The 20,839-nt window shown below is 37.3% G+C and overlaps 1 pseudogene; it reads left to right on the top strand.

The window, feature by feature from the left end:
- Positions 1-2,189, top strand: part of LOC122673376 — a 47,025-nt pseudogene extending 44,836 nt beyond the window's left edge.
- The last annotated feature ends 18,650 nt before the right edge of the window (positions 2,190-20,839 follow it).

Raw genomic sequence — 20,839 nt, 5'->3', positions numbered from 1 at the left:
TCTCAAGAATTTTCCTCAGCACCATGGTTCAAAAGCATCAGTTTTTTGACACTCAGTCTTCATGACAGTCAACTCTCACGTCCATACATAACTACTGGAAAAACCATAGCTTTGACTATAGGGGCCTTTTGCTCGCAAAGGGATGTCTCTGCTTTTTAATATGCTGTTTAGGTTTGTCATAGATTTTCTTCCAAGGAGCAAGTGTCTTTTAATTTCATGACTGCAGTCATTGTCTGCAGTGATTTTGGAGTCCAAGAAAATAAAATCTGTTACTTCTTCCATATTTTGCCCTTCTATTTAGCATGAAATGATGGGACCAGATGCCATGATCTAAGATTTTTGAATGTTGAATTTCAAGCTAGCTTTTTCACTCTCCTCTTTCACCTTCATCAAGAAGCTCTTTCGTTCCTTTTCACTTTCTGCTATTAGAGTGGCATCATCTGCATGTCTGAGGTTGCTGATATTTCTCTCAGTAATTTTGATTACAGCCTGTTATTCATCCAGCCCAGCATCTCACATGATGTGCTCTGCATAGAAGTTAAATAAGTTGGGTGACAATATACAGCCTCAAGGTACTCCTTTCCCAATTTTGAGCCAGTCAGTTGTTCCATGTAAGGTTTTAACTGTTGCTTCTTGACTCACATATAGGTTTCTCTGGAGACAGGTCAGGTGGTCTGGTACTCAAATTTCTAAGAATTTTCCACAATTTGCTGAGATCCACACAGTCAAAGGCTTTAGCAAAGTTAATGAAGCAGAAGTAGATGTTTTTCTGGAGTTCCCTTGCTTTCTTTAGGGTCCAGTGAATGTTGGCAATTTTATTTCTGGTTCCTCTGCCTTTTCTAAACCAAGCTTGTACATATGAAATTCTTGGTTCATGTACTGAAACCTAGCTTGAAAACTAGGTTTAATTTCAAGGTATAAATTTTGCTAATTTATATCCTGTTTCAATGCATTATAATAAGTGGTTTCCAAAACTATAGTCTGAAGACCATTTGAAGATTTGATAAAAATTCATGTTTTGAGCCACACCCCAAACTCAATGAATGAAATCTGAACTCTGAATTATTAAAAATCCATTAATAATATTAATATAAAGATAAAGAAATATTGCTGGAGTATTACTAACCTCAGTAAGCAAATTCTGTACTGAAATTTGAAGATTTGTATCACTCATCAATACAAAGAGATTGACTATAATATTCTGAGCAGGGTCTAAAGATTGGAAAATGAAGGCTAGAAGACATGGTCACCTCTCAGTTAATATTGACACTGAATGAATAAATATATAAATAAAGCAAAAACACCTATTTTTAATTTTATTTTTCAGAGTAATTTATTCAAACGCTTATGAAGAAACAAACAAAGGGACTTTATAAGGGCTAAGTTATTTGAACAATAAAGTGATCTGGAGCTCCAAATTAGGCTAAAATCTAAATGAACTCAAAACATGAAGTTAATTATAAAGTTCAAGTTAATGAGAATGGAGAATAAGCTAAGTTTTTTAAAACCTATAATAAAATTCGGGGCGGGGCGGGGGGGGCGGGGAGGGGGGGGGAGGCTGGCGCTGGAGGCGCTCCGCGCCTGCGCAGAGGGCGCGACGGCGTCCTGCGTCGTTCCTTTGGAAACGAGGGGCGGGAACTGCCCTGGAAGCGCCTGCGTCGCTGTCTGCCGGGCGGAAGCGCTTACAGTCATCCTGGGCCTGGCCATGGCGCCGCAACTCTCCCGGAGCAAGGCATCGCGTTGCGCGGGAGCACCAAGATCGTGGCCGAGTTCTTCCAACGGTTATGCAAGTGTTCAGTTCAGAAACTGGTGGTAGTCTTCTCAAATACTGAAAGTGGAGAGGTCCTTGAAAGATGGCGGTTTGATGTTGAGTGTGACAAGACTGCAAAAGATGGCCGTGCACCCAGAGAAAAGTCTCAGGAAGCTCTCCAAGACGAGATCCGTTCAGAGATCAGACAGACCACAGCTACAGTAACATTTCTGCCGCTGTTGGAAGTTTCTTGTTCATTTGAGCTCCTCATTTATACAGACAGAGATCTGGTTGTACCTGAAAAATGGGAAGTCGGGACCACAGTTCATTACCAATTCTGAGGAGGTTCGTCTTCGTTCATTTACTACTACAATTCACAAAGTAAATAGCATGGTAGCCTACAAAATTCCTGTCAATGACTGAGGATGAGATATGGACAATAATGTACCTGTAACTCTCAAATGTGATTTTCCTACCAGATCAGCGATAGTTGATATGTTTTATTCCATTGGTTAATTTTTAGATGAGGAAAACTTAGCATGATAGTTTACTGAATCTGTGCAAAATTGTTCCATTTTTTGGTACCTATCTGATTTACTGTACGGTTGACATAAGTTACTGTGCAGATTACATCAGTACTGCAGTGTTACTTTCTTTGAAGGTAGTAACTGCAGGTGGAAAAATTTTCACTAAATGCCTTTCTAAATCAGGCTTTCGGTCAAGTAGCTTGACTCAGAAGGTAGAGAAATATTTAAATATAAAATAGAACAAAAGAAATATGAATATTTAGAATCTTCATTTAGATCCTGAAAGTAACTAATGATAGTCCATAAGTAGTGAAATATTGCTCTTATTGGGTCCTTTTGCCATTTATTTCATTTGTATAGTTTCCATATTGAAAAAATGTCCAATTATTTGAGTTTAATTTATGTAACTTGAGCCTATAAAGCTGTGGATATTCAGTTCAGTTCAGTTCAGTTGCTCAGTCGTGTCTGACTCTTTGCGACCCCATGAATCTCTGCATGCCAGGCCTTCCTGTCCATCACCAACTCCCGGAGTTTACTCAAACTCATGTCCATGGAGTCGGTGATGCCATCCAGCCATCTCATTCTCTTTCATCCCCAATCCCTCCCAGCATCAGGGTCTTTTCCATTGAGTCAGCTCTTCGCATGAGGTGGTCAAAGTATTGGAGTTTTCAGCTTCAGCATCAGTCCTTCCAATGAACACCCAGGACCGATCTCCTTTAGGATGGATCCTTGCTGTCCAAGGGACTCTCAAGAGTCGTCTCCAACACCATAGTTCAAAAGCATCAATTCTTCAGCACTCAGCTTTCTTCACAGTCCAACTCTCACATCCGTACATGACTACTGGAAAAACCAAGCCTTGACTAGGTGGACCTTTGTTGGCAAAGTAATGTCTCTGCTTTTTATATGCTGTCTAGGTTGGTCATAACTTTCCTTGCAACGAGTAAGCGTCTTTTAATTTCATGGCTACAATCACCATCTGCAGTGATTTTGAACTGGATATTCCCACTCTTCAAATTGTTGTGATACAGAACTCTTAAGAATGTCTTATTATGTTTTATAAAATCAAGCTTTAAATGATAATGATGAAATACAGTTAAATGTGTTATGTTTTAAATTTGTATTAAATTTTTTGTATTGGTGTGTTGATACAGTTAAGTAGTTATGGATTTGGTACGGCATATTATTTCTTTTGCCTACTATGTTGTAGGGAGGGCCTAAGGATACAAAGTTGAGTAAGTCTTGAGCTACTTTCAATTTATTGGACAAGCTTTTATTAAACCTCCTTCACCCTATAACAGTAGATTTAAAATAAACATTGTTCTTTATGTAAATAATAATAAAATAAAATTCAACTAGTTGAAAAGAGAAGAAATCTATCAAGTGGAACAAAATCAGAGAATATATTGTTAGGGTCCTGATTAATAGAGCTGACTCTGGAGGGGTCAGCATCAGAGACCAAGTAGCCTTCATTCCCAAAAATAGTATCTATAGTATTTCACATAGTTGAATACCAGTAGAATCAGCCTCTAAAGCTAATCCTGTCCTCTTTCAAAGGAACACCATACACATATCTGGGCATGTATGGCAGCCAATATCTCATTTCACATAAAGTTCATATACTGTATTTTATCTGCAGCATGGACACCTATATGTGCCCCAAAATGTTTAATCCCATGCAAAATTCCCATTTCAACCCCTACTCTTTAACTGACCCAAGCAAACATATATTCCTTGATCCTGAAGTTGGAGCTTAGATACTTAAGGTGAGGGTCTTTGTGTTATGGATATGAATGACTTAATGAAACTGCTCTAAGATCTTTGTCAAAGCTTTGAAAACAGTGAAACATAACTCTACACATCAAGCATGTATACCATAATTAGAAAAATAACACTGAAATAGATTCAACCCATTTTACTAAAGAACTTCACACTGTCACTTCTCAATGTTTAACAGTTGAGCATACATAAATCCAAGTAATTTTCATTGATTTTAGCTTCCTTGGTAAAAACTGGCAGAGCAAAAACATGAACTTGCCAAGATGTATAATGACTCACTAGAAATTCAGTGTAATAATGCACAAGGAGAAAATATATGACTTGTGGAATCAATGAGGGAAACAAGAAAGGAATATGCAGTGTAATATGAAAAATAATATACAAATAAACAAAAACAATTTAGAACAGTATAAACAGGCCTAATGTTAACTCAGATAAAGAAAGAAACATAATGCTGATTTTGCTATAAGCAGTGTCATATAAATCAATGTTAAAGTTAAGATTTTCAGTATGCAATTGCCAAGAATTTGAGTTGAGTTTGAAAATATTTTTGTGGCAACACAGGACCATTTTGTTATGTACTGATTCTACACCATTAACTACACTGCCATCTAATACGATGTTTTTATATCAGTGATAATAGGACTGAATTCTAGGGATAGAGTAAATATTAGGGAGTTACAGATTCACTCAAAAACAATATTGGTGATAAGCAACTGAATATTAAATCTCTAACCTGAACCTGAAAGTATGTTGCGTGTCATGCATGTTATCTTAAATCAATAAATATGTAGGTCTTAAATTTTGTTGTTTCTGACATTCTTATGGCAAAAAACTTTGCCAGAAAAAGACAATTTAATCTTAATAACAATGTTCAACCATCTTTTTATAATTAGCATTCTTTCAAATATTAAATTTATAAATGTAATTAAATCTAATGAATGAATCTAAAATTAGATATTTGGGAACATCTCAGATATATTGTGGGCTTCCCTTGTGGCTCAGCTGGTAAAGAATCCTCCTGCAATGCGGGAGACCTGGGTTTGATTCCTGGGTTGGGAAGATCCCCTGGAGGAGGGAAAGGCTACCCACTCCAGTATTCTGGCCTGGAGAATGCCATGAACTGTATAGTCCGTGGGGTCACAAAGAGGCAGACACAACTGAGTGACTTTAACTTCATTTCACTTCAGATATATTGTGATATGCTTGCTTGTTATGTGGTGGTCACAATGAATTTTTCATTTTTAAGAATTGCAAATCTTATTACCTGGGATTGCTGAAGACTACCCACCTTGATCCAACTTCTGGACCATAAAAATCCCAAATTCAAGAAATATAAGAAAATGCTGAGCATCCTTTGTTTAAACTACTCAGCAGATATGATTAGGTAATTCTTAATGTCCACAAGTTCAGAGAATTTAACTGCACCAATAGAAATTTTTGATCCCATCACAGAATTAGTTCATTTGAAGCACATATTGGTTTCTCTTTAGCAAGATGAGACAACAATTCAAGCCTAAGTCTCAGGTTTCCTTTCAGTTACCTCTGCCTCTTTTTAGCAACCATGGCGTATCTGTCTAATTTATTTAATTCCCATTTTTATTGCCACTACTTCTTAGTTTCATATTTAACTTTTCTAGTTTACATGCTTTCCTATATTACAACACACAATATTACATTTCTCAAAATGCATACATAAATCAAGTTATATATAATGGAATTTCTCATGAGAGAATTCATGATTAGAAAATTATTTCTGATTTTAAGAATTTCTAGGCAAATACATAAGCAGAGACTTAAAAATATAAGCTTTGAAACTAGAAAGCAGCATACCACATCAAACCAACATATTACAAATAAATATACTTGATAGTGAAGATGATTCCTAGAACCTGAGAAAAAGGAAATTAAGACTCAGTCAAATAATACATAGCCTTTTCAACTATACTGTTTATACAAGTTACTTAAATATGAAAATTGAGTAATTCACATAAAAATGCTAAAATAGTTGCTAAGTAAATATAAGTCTATTTAATTATATTAAACTGTGTAGAAAAATACTTCATCTATACTGTTGGTTCACTCATTTTCAACTAATTTTGCTTGTAGGGTATAAAGTTCCAACTTTAAATTATATAACTCTCTTCCATTTTCTGCCATCATAATAAATTTATGAAATTGAAAAATCTTACCTGATTAAAATGTAATCTGGTACACAATACCCAGGATAAACAAACTTAGTAAACTGTCCCTCATGAGCAGTGGTGTTTTAACAGGGCCCATGTAAGGGCTTCCCTGGTGGTTCAGATGGTAAAGAATCCGCCTGCAATGCAGCAGACTGGGGTTCAATTCCTGGGTTGGGAAGATCCCCTGGAGAAAGGAACAGCAACCCACTCCAGTATCCTTGCCTGGGAAATCTCATGGACAGAGGAGCTTGGAAGTCTACAGTCCATGGGGTCACAAAGAATCAGACACAACTGAAGTGACTTAGCATGCACACGTGTAAGTGCATATGAAAAGTGAAAGTGTTGGTCACTCAGGGGATTTTCCCTTCTCCACAGATTTTCTTGACCCACAGATAGAACCCAGGTCTCCCACATTGTGGACAGATCCTTTACTGTCTGAGCCCCCAGGGAAACTCCAGTCCTTGCAAGTGCTAATTTCAAAAGCATCTAGTCTAGTGTAAATGGGCTGCTTAGAAGCTGTAATAACCTATGATTTTTTTTTTCCTCCCAGTAGACATTGAGCTATTTTAGGGCAAGACTGATCTAAGCTCAACATTGATCTGATGTTGAAACTCTACAGTCAAAAAACTAAGATCATGCTGATATCTTACAGTGAACAATGTTGGATTCATGATCTCAGAAGAAGATCTGGCTTTGGGACCAGGGACCAGGCTTGATCACTCAAGAGCTTTTGTGTAGCAGAGTTTTATTAAAGTATGAAAAGGAGCAGAGAAAGCTTCTGACGCAGACATCAGAAGGGGGACGGAGAGTGCCCCCATCCCTAGTCTTAGCAAGGGAATTTTATACTTTTTTAATTGGTTGTTACAATAGATCAAAAGGATGTCTCAAGATTGTAAAGATCTTAATAGACCCACTCCCACAATTTACATTTTAAGATAACAGGATTAGTCAGAAGGTTTTCAGGAAGGAGAAACATGTCCTCAAGCAGCATACATTATTGTTACTTATTGTTCTTATTGATACTTATTGTTTATTGATACTTATTGATTATCCTTTCTAAGGAATGTAGAAAAAAAAATGTTTGTCCTTTCCTCCTCCTTGAGAATTCCAGATCCCTATTTCCTTGAGAGTCCCAGATCCCTTTCTCCTCCTCAGGGACCCTGGACTTCTTATCAACCGGCCTAGGAATTGACTGTCTCAATGGCCACAGTCCCATCACTTCATGGCAAATAGATGGGGAAACAATGGAATCAGTGACAGACTTTATTTTCTTGGGCTCCAAAATCCTGCAGATGGTGACCACAGCCATGAAATTAAAAGATGCCTGCTCCTTGAAAGAAAAGCTATGACCAATCTAGACAGCTTATTAAAAAGCAGGGACATTTCTTTGCCAACAAAGGTCCATCTAGTCAAAGCTATGGTTTTTCCAGTAGTCAGGTATGGATGTGAAAGTTGGACTGTAAAGAAAGCTGAGAACTGAAGAATTGATGCTTTTGAACTATGGTGTTGGAGAAGACTCTTGAGAGTCCCTTTGACTGCAAGGAGATCCAGCCAGTCCATCCTAAAGGATATCAGTCCTGAATATTCATTGGAAGGACTGAAGCTGAAGCTGAAACTCCAATATTTTGGCCACCTGATCTGAAGAACTAACTCATTGGAGAAGATCCTGATGCTGGGAAAGATTGAAGGTGGGAGGAGAAGGGCATGACAGAAGATGAGATGGTTGGACAGCATCACCAACTCGATAGACATGAGTTTGAGCAAGCTCCGGGAGTTGGTGACGGACAGGGAAGCCTAGTGTGCTGCTGCCCATGGGGTTGCAAAGAGTCGGACATGACTGAGCGACTGAACTGAACTGAACTGATCTGAGTTCATGTGCTTGTGTCCCTGGCATGTAATGATGCTCCTTATACTTTTGTTGAAGGAATGAATAAGTTAATGAAAATGTATACTTCCACACCTTGCAAGCAGCCTTAAGATTAGGAGAGTCAGAAGCAAATGACAAATTTTTATGTTCCGGTAAAATAACATTATTGTTGGCTTTCGATTTGCTTATGTTGTACATAAACTGATTGCCATTTAAAGAGAAAAAAAAAATAGTTTTAAATGATCAGTCTCTAGAGGAACTGATTCACAGAAATCCAGCCAGATGAAACTTTAAAGTAATGAACTGAAATACCTCAGTGGTAGAAATATAATTAAAAATTGGTATTACCTTTTTCTGTTTTATATACCTTGGGGAAGTCTAAGAAATAAGCTTATCAAGGGTAAATATCCTTGAGATTTTACATCCACTGAGATTATAAACTAATACTTTTCCTAAAAATAAAAAAGAGCAGAAAACATATGAACTTCTGCTAATTTATACTAATAATTTAGACAACTTGTCTATTTTATATTGCTATTAAAATATGAAAATAGTCCTGTACAATATTTGTATCTCATTGCAAATAACTAGGTCTTCAGGGTTTGAATACTTTTTTACTGTGTGAATTACTTCATCATCTGCATGCCAAATATTCTGTGCTTTCAAATCGAAAAAGCTAATGATTAGCAAAAGACTTTAAGACGCACCTTTTACAAAATTTCCAGTGAGGTTTACTTTGATTCAGAATATAGTAGAATCGAAACTGATTCAAGATAAAAAATGTCTAATGGACATGGTGATGAGAGACTACCAGATCACCCGTGATCTCAAGTCTATGCAAAATTTATTATGAATTAAGTGTGTTCAGAATAACACTTCATTGTTTTGATTCTGAATTTGTCAAGCAAATTACATTTAATCATGAAGAAAGCTTTTTAAAATAACGTGCCCTTACAATTCAATAGCTAGCCCACCAACATGCTAATAAAAATGGACAAAAAGTTCTCTGTTGCATATGGAATACTGAGAAACTTTAAAGAAGCAGGCATAAGCTTAGAAAAACACTCTTCAGTATATTCCTGAATTTTCAGTGTGATTTGACTGTGTTATTAACACAGTGTTATTTTATTCAACCTATGAACTGTGGTATTCAGCTTCCAAATGTGAAATGTTATCACACAAAGGATCCATTAGAGAACATTCAATTTTTTTTTTAGGACAATTATAAATTTACCTGTATTATGTTGCTTGTTAAAGAACAACTTAGCAAAAATTGTAGCCTGGTATCAGATAAGCAGAAATTATCCAATAAAGGTAAAGAATATGTCCATTTTCACTGAGATGTTCAGAAATTCATTGTCATGAATTTTTGAAATAATGAAGAATATTCACCCTAAGTAAATAGGTCATCAGGCAGAAAACCCAGAGTGAACTCTGTTGGCGTCAGTGATACAGAAATAACAGTGTTGAAATTTGTCTAGATGAGTCAAAGGACGCTGAGGAGAAGTAATAACAAGATAATTTTCTACGCAGTGATCACTTTCTGCTTCAACGTTTCATGCACAAATATTCTTTCCAGAAATATAGCTTTTGAGCTCTGCTTAGGAAGTCATGAATCTGCAAATTTTAAAGTCAACCTGCGTTAGTAACAGAGATAAATGAAAACAAGTATGCTAGCATTGGAATATATATTTTCCAAGAAAATCTTCAGAGCCAACATGATTGTGTATGTCCCAACATATCCATCCCACCCCACTTAGATTTGTACCTAGTCAACCACACCATAAGCATGTATCACAGGAAAATTTTGATACAGTTTAAAATGGGAAGCAAGGAGGCATAGAAGATATTTCAGAAATATTTCTATCAAAGTGGAATTCAGGCCCAAATTGTAAAGGGTTAAATATCAACTAAGTGGTATGTCAAGTTGTCTTGGAGGTTTGACATTTAAGAGACACAAGTGAAATTACAATCGCACCTTTATTGTTAGCATGAGTTTGAATGTTTTATAGTGAGTCAGGTCATTGTATTTCATATTCTGAATCAGAATACTTTTCTTTACTAGTTGAATATATAAATTAACATTAAAAGCTGAAACAAAAGATAAATTATTTTTCCAACCTTATATCTGCTTCCCTAAGATTTGTCTTGATGTTTCATATACAATGGTATTGAGAAAAGGCAATGAGATTTGGAGAACCTAGCAAAATCTCTGGCATGTAATAAATTGCAAATTTTTAAAATATTGACTTGCTAAAGTTTAATAATGGGAATTATTTACTCCACAGGGCATCTAGGTCTATATGACTTAATGTCTTAAAGTAAATTATGATAAATCTGCCTTGTTAAAGGCAATCTCTACATTTTACATAGCAAATAATTTGCTGGTATATTGCTTTTCTGAACCAAAGTCCATTTTGTTCTTGGTGATTAACACACAATGATTACAAGAGAAAATAAAAAATTATGTTTTTCTATGTCTTAGAGGTGAATTTTAAAGGTCAGATACTCATTTTCATTATGTTATAAACTGTTGTCCCAGGTGGCACTAGTGGTAAAGAACTCACCTGCCAATGCAGGAGACTTAAGAGAAGCGCATTCGATCCCTGGGTTGGGAAGATCCCCTGCAAGAGGAAATGGCAACCTGCTCCAGTATTCTTGCCTGGAGAATCCCATGGACAGAGGAGCCTGGTGGGCTGCAGTCCATAGGGTTGCAAAGAGTTAGACACGACTGAAGTGACTTAGTACACACACCTGCATTAGATAGGACTGAGTTGCATAAACAATGCTAAATGGTTTCCCCAGGAAGAAATGTACAATACTTCACATAACTAAGAGCACTGATTATAAGACACGTCATTATTTCATGTACTACTAAGAATGATAAACATACTGACAGTTAAAGTGGAAAAATGTATCTAGGACTGATGGAATACAGTCTCCCCATAGAGCACATTACTTAAAAATAGGCTGCAGGTGCTGAAGGAGCTTCCCAGGAAACCATCAAGCCCTCAGAAGCATCCTGCTCCTGCCCAGGAAAACTATAACTCCCAAATCATAAAACTGGTAAGCCTAGCTCCACTCGCCCTGCCATAGTTCAGTAAATGCCATTCTGATGATAGAAAGCTACCAAGTCATGGAAGCAATGACTGCAGACCTATGAATTCCTCTGGCACATCATGCACCATAGAAGTGGATGTCCTGCTTATTTTCTCTTCTTTCCTTACGTCCTTCATTATGGAATTCAGTTTTCCCTGCAGTGCATCTGAGGCTCAAACCTTAATCACACCTGGAAAACTAGCTGCATAGGAGCTTGGCATAAGAGTTCTAGCAGCCCGGCTTCCACAGTACAGAAAGAAACATGCTGAAGGCTGGAGGTGGGAGCGGACATTGCAGAAGCCATATTCCACACCTTCCATTCCACTTTTACCAGCAAGTGTGTGGCTGACTCTAGAATAGAATCTAGGAAGTGTGGTAGGTAGAATAATGCCCCTGCTCTCCAGAGATGCTTACATCCTAGTCCCTGGAATATGTTCTATTACATGGCAAAGTTACATTAAGGTTGCAGACGAAATTAAAATTGTTAATTAGCTGATCTTAAGATAGGGATATTATCCTGGATACGCAGGTGGGTCCAAAGTAATTATAGGAATCCTTAAAAGTGGAACAACGAAGTGATACAAGAAACCAGAGAGGGATCACTATTAAACATTGGCCAAAGATGCTACACACTTGACCTTGGAGTCAGAGGAAGAGGCCATGAGCCAAGGAATGTGGGTGCCCTTTACAGAAGCTAGGAAAAGCAGGATGCCCTAGATGCCCAAAAGGAATGCAGGTTGACCTCTGCATTTTAGCCCACTGAGATCCAAGTTCAACTTCTGACCTACAGAATTGTAAAATAATTAATAGTGTTTGTTTGCCATGACTGCAATAGAAAACTGACACAGCAAATAAACAGCATGACCCTCTGCTTCATCAACAAGTGTTGTCAAATAGTTACGTTATATCAAGTGGCATTCTATCTCCTTTGGGAGAATATGGCATAGTCTGTACTCTCAAGGACCTCCAGACTAATGAAGAATAGGGACAGCTAAAGAGAACCCTACAATATGCTGTGATCAATGTTGTAAGAGGACAAGTATAGGCAAGCACATTCATGGAGGTGTGTATAAAAGTCATATCTCTGTGCATAGGGTACATCACTGGTATTGTCTGAGTTGCTATGAAGGTGAGGGTGGGAGACAGCAGTAAGTTCTATTTTGAGTAATAAAAAAAAAGGTCAGTTTTATATCCACACTAAGCTTTCAGACACTGAGTTTAATGATCTGAGAGTAATCATGTCTGATATGTGCAACAGGCTTTGTCACATTCATGCTCTAGCAAATCAGGCAACTTTTCCTCAGTGTTTAAAAATGCTGAATGATTTGCCACGCTGTTTAAAAGATTGTGATAGACACTATTACATAATGAAAAACACCTGGGATGTGCCTAAAGCTTTCTTAGAGGGAACACTGAAATCAGTATTAATACTTGAGGCTACTTCTCTGGTACAAGCATTTTGGGGAAAAAAAACCTCTAGAGTCTGTAATTACTGCTTTACAGTAGTCATTATAGTCCCCACCAAGAGTCCTCCCACCTCAATTTTCAGAAGTGAGAGAATCTGAATAAGAAGGTACGGGTAGAAGCAAATAGGGAGAGGGAACAGAGTGTAAAGATGAAATAACCTGCATCTCCCATCTGAATTTTTTTAAACTTCTTTCGTTCTTACCTCTGGCCGAAAACTCAAATGAATTTTCAGAATTTAATAAGTGGTTATTATTGTTGCTAGATTCTCAGATAGGTTCTCCTTGGCATATTTGTTTATAATAGTTTCTGAAATGGGCCATAAACCAAAATCATTTACCACAAATTAATAAAGTATAGATTAATGTCACAGTTTTTTCAATTTGGTTTTACCACTGATCTCCCAAGGCTTCCAATCAGAGATAGTCAAATTTGAGAAGTTGGCCCCTTTGGTTGTTAGGAACCTGGGTCTACCCTGATGGTCTGAATCCTGACTCAGCCCCTTTCTTCATGAGTGATTTGGGCAAACTTTTACTTGCTTCAAGTTCCTACTGTGTTCTAGATTAATAATGGCACTGTCCTAACCAAAGGGATATTTGAGGATAAAATAAGAAAATATTAATTTTACATAGAATTACAGCCAATACATGGCAAGTGTTAACTATTCACTTGATACATAAATAAAATAGTTGAATTTAAATGACTAATTTAATATAAGGTACTTTTTAAAGTATCTTTTTAATGAGGACCATGTTTAAAGTCTTTATTGAATTTGTTGCAATATTGCTTCTTTTTGTATGTTTGACTTTTTGGCCATGAGGCATGTGGGATCTTGGCTGCCTGACCGGACATTGAACCCACACCACCTGCAATGGAAGATGAAGTCTTAATTGCTAGACTGCCAGAGAAGTCTCCGTATAAGGTGTTAAAATTTCCGCAACACTTATGCTCCACCAGGCCACGTTTAAACACAATTAGGAGAGATTTTTAAAAACATCTCTTCAGTCATTCATGTCGTGTGATGAGCTCGAGAAACAGTAGCAGATAAAATGGATGCAAAAAAGTCCAAACCTCACAGAGTGTAGTGGCAGATATGGATATTACACCAAGGCTTACACAGAAGGCTTTGCTGGCAGATACAAGATACGGATGAATAAAATACATTTTAGGGTAAAAGTTACAAAATTCAGCCCATCATCCCTAACTTCATCAAAATTCAAACACTGGATAATCTCTGAGGACTAAACCATGCTGTGTGCATGACCTGACATGAAGATGGGCACCATGCCAAAAGAGTTTCTGCCAGGAAGTCCTTGTTGTATGAAACCAAAATGCGTCTTCTGCTACACTGAGTTCATTTTCCCTAGCATAGTCTTTGGCTGCAGAACAGGATGTCATCACTGTCAAAAAGAAACCACGATTCAACTTTATTTCTTAAACACTGTGATAATCTAGTCTTTTTAAAGCAATCTTGGGAGTTCTATGAAATGAAACTTTTAAAGTAGCAGCTAGGGAAAGAAGAGAAGAAATTATTTGCCTTCAGGAAAAATACCCATGGGCAAGTAGACAATTTAACTTATATATTTTAACGATAAAAATGGTCATTGAATTTGAAAACTCCCACTGAATCCATAACTGGCAATAATGAAAGTTCTATGAACTGTGAGATTTTTTAAAATTATTTTTAAGAGTTATTGAACTTTAGAAAACAAACTATCCTCTGCCTTTCTACCAGTTGGAGTTGAGAACAAACACCCTTGGATACAAATATAATTAGGGCCACACTGTAAGGAGTCATTTCCAAATCTCTCACATTGAAATAAAAAAGCATCAGTGAGGAGTAGAATCACCCCATTCACATTCAAAGGGCCTGATAGGTGTTAAGACAGAAACTAAAATGGCTGTTCTTACAGCAGTGCGCCTCTCTCTCCAGAAGCAGAAATGACTAGGAAAAACACAGAAGTTCTATCTGTACTGGGCAGTGTTAAGTAAGAGAGAAAATACATCCTAGCTGGGTAAAGCCAAAAGAGATCGTTTATAGAATCACTGAGCATGCTGAATAAAACAGAATCAAGATGCTGCTTGCAGGAAAGACTCCCAAAGTCATAACTGAGAAGGAGCACCAAAAGGACCACATTCTCCATGACCAGGCAAGCACTCACCGAAAGGAGAGTCTAGTTCTAGAGCGGTTCTCTCCATCCACACCAACATCATGGTCAGAAAGCTCCCTCCACGGCTGAGAAGCCCCCACCATGCCATCAGTCCAGAACCGCGCTATAAGGCTCAAGATCAAAGTGGGGGTCCACGCAGACCTTTCGATGCCTGTGATGCTGTGCGCTGGACACTGGTATCTCTACTAATTGTGCAAATAAACAAATGTATTAGTAAATAAGTGTCTCCACAATACTGCTTACCAGGAGAATCCTCAGAAGAACAGGAAATGTCCAGCTTTAGCCTTTCTTTTTTTTTTTTTTTTTAGCCTTACTTTCTACTTCTCCAAGTGCAAACAAGTATTTCCAAGTCACTCTGGAATCCTAACCTGCCCAGAAAACTAAGGACTATGGTTTTCTAGTTTCTGTACTTCAGGAAATTTAACTAGAAAAAAATGTTGGAAAGGATGTCATAAACCAATCAAATATTGTTCTACAAATTATGAATTTCAAATGAGACATCTTTAATAATTGATATTGATTCTTTGATGCCCAGAATAAATAGCATCAGCCCAACAGATCTACCCTCTAGGCAAACTGATTGATTTAAAATTCATGCTTGTGAGCAACCACACAGAGAACTAGCCCTACCTCAAAAAATTTACCCAAATCTCAATTTTCTCATAGAGATAGTAAAGATTTAGGTAAAGGAAAAATGGCTAGAGACATCTGACTGACAATATAACTTTAAAAACCATTTGAGATTATTTTTTCTTTCTCAATTTCTGGGAAGAATACTGTGGTAGACAGATTTTTAAGATGACCCCCAGATTCCAATCTCCAGGGGTGTACACCCTCTCTATTCCTTTCCTCTTGAGCCTGGGTGAGATGAGGTATTATGGATTTCATTCCAAAAATTAGATGGCATTAAATGGCAAAGATGAAGGATCAGTTCAGTTCAGCCGCTCAGTCATGTCCGACTCGTTGCGACCCCATGGACTGCAGCACGCCAGGCCTCCGCGTCCATCACCAACTCCTGGAGTTTATCCAAATTCATGCCCATTGAGTTGGTGATGCCATCCAACCATCTCATCCTCTGTCATCCCCTTCTCCTCCTGCCATCAATTTTTCCCAGCATCAGGGTCTTTTCCAATGAGTCAGATCTTGGAATCAGGTGGCCAAAGGGTTGGAGTTTCAACTTCAGCATCAGTCCTTCCAATGAACACCCAGGACTGATCTCCTTGAGGATGGACTGGTTGGATCTCCTTGCAGTCCAAGGGACTCTCAAGAGTCTTCTCCAACACCACAGTTCAAAAGCATCAATTCTTCAGTGCTCAGCTTTCTTCACAGTCCAACTCTCACATCCATACATGGCTACTGGAAAAACCATAGCCTTGACCAGACGGACCTTTGTTGACAAAGTAATGTCTCTGCTTTTTAATGAGTTGTCTAGGTTGGTCATAACTTTCCTTCCAAGGAGTAAGTGGCTTTTATTTTCCTGGCTGCAATCACCATCTGCAGTGATTTTGGAGCCCAAAAAAATGAAGTCTGACACTGTTTCCCCATCTATCTGCCATGAAATGTTGGGACTGGATGCCATGGTCTTAGTTTTCTGAGTTGAGTTTTAAGCCAACTTTTACCTTCTCATCTTTCACTTTCATCAAGAGGCCCTTTAGTTCTTCTTCTCTTTCTGCCATAAAGGTGGTGTCATCTGCATATCTGAGGTTATTGATATTTCTCCTGGCAATCTTGATTCCAGCTTGTGCTTCCTCCAGCCCAGCATTTCTCATGATGTACTCTGCATCTAAGTTAAATAAGCAGGGTGACAATATACAGCCTTGATGTACTCCTTTTCCTATTTGGAACCAGTCTGTTGTTCCATGTCCAGTTCTAACTGTTGTTTCTTGTCTTCCATACAGATTTCTCAAGAGGCAGGTCAGGTGGTCTTATATTCCCATCTCTTTCAGAATACAAAGTCTTTGGCATAGTCAATAAGCAGAAATAGATGTTTTTCTGGAATTCTTTTGATTTTTCAATGATCCAACGGATGTTGGCAATTTGGTCTCTGGTTCCTCTGCCTTTTCTAAATCTAGCTTGAACATCTGGAAGTTCATGGTTCACGTATTGCTGAAGCCTGGCTTGGAAAATTTTGAGCATTATTTTGCTAGGGTGTGAGATGAGTGCAATTGTGTGGTAGTTTGAGCATTCTTTGGCATTGTCTTTCTTTGGGATTGGAATGAAAACTGGCCTTTTCCAGTCCTGTGGCCACTGCTGAGTTTTCCAAATTTGCTGGCATATTGAGTGCAGCACTTTCACAGCATCATCTTTTAGGATTTGAAATAGCTCAACTGGAATTCCATCATCTTCACTAGCTTTGTTCATAGTGATGCTTTCTAAAGCCCACTTGACTTCACATTCCAGGATGTCTGGCTCTAGGTGAGTGATCACACCATCGTGGTTATCTGGGTTGTGAAGATCTTTTTTGTACAGTTTTTCGTGTATTCTTGCCACCTCTTCTTAATATCCTGTACTTCTGTTAGGTCCCTACCATTTCTGTCCTTTTTGAGCCCATCTTTGCATGAAATGTTCCCTTGGTATCTCTAATTTTCTTGAAGAGATCCCTAGTCTTTCCCATTCTATTATGGGATAGAGGGTGAAGGATACTACTTATGAAATTAAGATCTCCAATTTGTTGATTTTGAGTTAATAAAAATGAATATTACCCCTGGTGAGTACGATTTCATCAGGAGAAGCTTTGAAGAGGGATAGAGCCCTTCATGGAAAGAGATTCCCCTGCTGGTCTGCAGGGAGTGAGCTGCCATGTTTTGAGAGACAAGCCCCACATATGATGGCCCAGAGAGTGGCCTTTAGGAGCTGAAAGTGCTTCTAATCTACAGGCAATGTAAAATGGATACTTCAGTGACGCAACTGCCAGGAAATTCATAATTCCAAACCTAATAAGTTTGGAAAAGGACTTTAAATGAACCTCAGATGACTTTGGAGCCCCGTGAACACTTTGCTTGCTTCTTTCTCAATTCCAACCAGAGAACCAACTGGACTATGCACACATTTCCAACCTACAGACACTTTGAAGTAATAAATGAGTGTGTTTCAAGCCATTAACTTTTTGATAGTTTCTTATACTGCAACAGAAAACTAATACATATATGAATACAATTTTACCAAGACTTTTCAAACATACTTTATTTATACATGTTCTTTTTTAATGTGGAAGTGCTTTATTAAAGTCAATAAGAAAGAATTAGGAAAACCAAAATATTAACTTTAATGCATGTCTACCAGTGTCTTAATGGGCTTCCCCAGTGGCTCAGCAGTAAAGAACGCATTTGCAATGCAGGAGACCCAGGTTCAATCCCTGGGTTGGGAAGACCCCCTGGAGATGGAAATGGCAATTCCCTCCACTGCTCTTGCCTGGGAAACCCCATGGACAGAGGACCCTGGCAGATTACAGTCCATGGGGTTGCAAGAATCAGACATGACTTAGCAACTAAACCTAAACCACCAGTGCCTTATAAAGTGAAATGAAGTATTTTTAATCTCTTTGTACACTTTAAGTATGTTAATATCAAAGCCTTGGAGTTACAAATTTAGGTCATTCAATTTGCACAAAATGTATAATACATAACCTAAGTGGCAAACTCCATTCTTACTGTTTATATATTAACCTAATCAGACTTACAGTCTGTTAAAAAAATAAAATCCAATATCATTTTTCAGTTCAAGTGCAGATCTTAAAGTAGGACCCCATAGCATTTATATCATTTATTAATTTCAATTCTTAGATAAATACATAGCTAGGTAAGGCATAGAGTCTTGCTATGAGTTTGTTTTATGATGAGTTAATGAACCACAGTTCTCAAACTTTTTAATGCCCCTCTGCTTTCCTTTACTGGATGTTTCTCTCAGAAGAAATTAAGTTACTTGACAGTAGTCATAAGATGGAAAAGAACATGCCATTCACAGAAAATTACAGTCAGTTGAACTGTCCCACTCTATTAAATATCTAAGAACATCCTCATATAGCTTTACTTTTTTTTTCTCATATAGCTTTAAACATATTTTCTAATATAGTTCTTTACCCTTAAAATAAATTGTATGAAACAGAAAAGCACTGATTAAAAGAAGGAACTTAAAACTGATACATTCAATGGTCTACCCGTTTGATTCCCACATAATTTTTACATTTCCATAACGTCCCATAGTGAGATGCAGAACGGGGACGAGCCAGGCCTTCATTCTGTAAATTAAAGCAACAGTTTTGAAAGCACACTAATAGCCTATCCTCAAGTTAACTTTCTAAGTTTCATAGAACTTGAAGGTACGGAATTTTATTCCTATTAAACTATCCATATCTAGACACGCAAGATTGATATTACTTGGAAAGAACAGGGAAACAGCCGAACACACTAATGTTGGTTTAATACGTACATTACAGTGGTAATCATTTTATGCCTTATATATTCTTCCTCAGCATTCTATTGAATAATGTTCACACTATGACAAGTAATCTTTGGGGCTTTTTTTTCTTTTATATGATTAATATTCTATAATAATGTCCTGATGAACAAACAAGTCAGTTTACCTTATAATTCTATTATCTTAGCCAATGTAGCACCATTGAACAAGACTTTTGAGTGTACAAATCTGAAAGCTTTCCCCTCTTTCCATGATCCTATTTTATTTGATTCAAAGATAACAGCCATTCACCTCATTTGTCTTATTCTTATTTTAGTTTATGTAAATATGTACCTACAAACATTCCCACTGAAGCTAATTATTGTTAGAATATTGCCAAAATCCAAAGAATTTTTTTTCTCACATATGCATGCTATTATACATTCACAGGAGAAAAATGCTTCTAGGTGCGTCCAGAAGATGTTCATCTTTCCATATCCTCTTGTTTATAATGCCATAGTGACAGTATTCCCATGAGTAATGAGATGGCAAAATTCACTGCTGTCTTGTTTTTTTGTTGTTGTTTATCTTTTTTTGACTGACCTACTGTTATTTTTTTCATTCAGATAATTTTTAGTTAACATTCCCAGTCCATTAAGTTCTAATTTATATGCTTCTGTGCAAAACTACAGTGAATAATTCTAGCTCAATATTCAATTACTTAAATATACTGCTTGCTTTTTCTTATATGATTAGCAGAAACCAAGCTAAACCGTACTACATCTTTGCTGTTGATACATCTTTGTGACTACTGAAAAAATTGTCATTTGTTTCAGGCTCCAGAAATTAATGTTGGCTTTAAAATAATTTTCTGTTTCTGTATATATTTTTTTTAATATTAAAGAACATTGTAATGAGAGAGAGACTTGCCAAACCTCAATATATGTTGACTTCATTTGTAAACTTTAGCCAGTCACTCAACATATTTAGGCCTTTCATTCTCTGTAACTAAAGTAACAGGATTATCTTAAAGCCCCTTAGGGTTTGATGTTTCCAACTTCTAATTTTCTCTAATTCATCAATTTCAAAAATCTTTCCTTGAACTTACTGTGTGGACAAGTAGTCCTTCATTTACATTATGCAAAACTATCAAAATCTCACATTTTTTAATGCAGAAACTATAACATAAGGCATGAAGCCTGGGAGATATTCAAATGTTTCTTTTTTATGACATCTCCTGGGTTCCATCTTCTGTAGTCCACATGAGGTCTGAGATTGGATTACATTGCAGAATCAGTGTGTCTATAGTTGACTGTTTACGATTATATAACCTATATAACCTAATCTTTCCTCCACGGTAGATAAGAACTTCCTAAGGAGAAAAATTTGCTGCTCCAGGAGAAAGCCCAAATGATTTCAAACTTGCAACTTCAAGTATGCTGTATGCAAATATTGTTTCTGCCTCCTTCTCACCCTTTGCCACAGCTTGTTTGGGATGCCCTTAGTAACTCAGTTTGCATGAATAAACCATAAGAAAAAAAGTTCTCATTCTACTAGTTCTTTCTGCATTTCCCAATGTAAGGTAATACATCTCCGATAAATTT

This window comes from Cervus elaphus, chromosome 17, assembly GCF_910594005.1.
Source record: "Cervus elaphus chromosome 17, mCerEla1.1, whole genome shotgun sequence".
NCBI classification, from domain to species: domain Eukaryota; kingdom Metazoa; phylum Chordata; class Mammalia; order Artiodactyla; family Cervidae; genus Cervus; species Cervus elaphus.
Note: the sequence above shows the minus strand (reverse complement) of the source record. Positions and strands in the feature narration are given on the sequence as shown.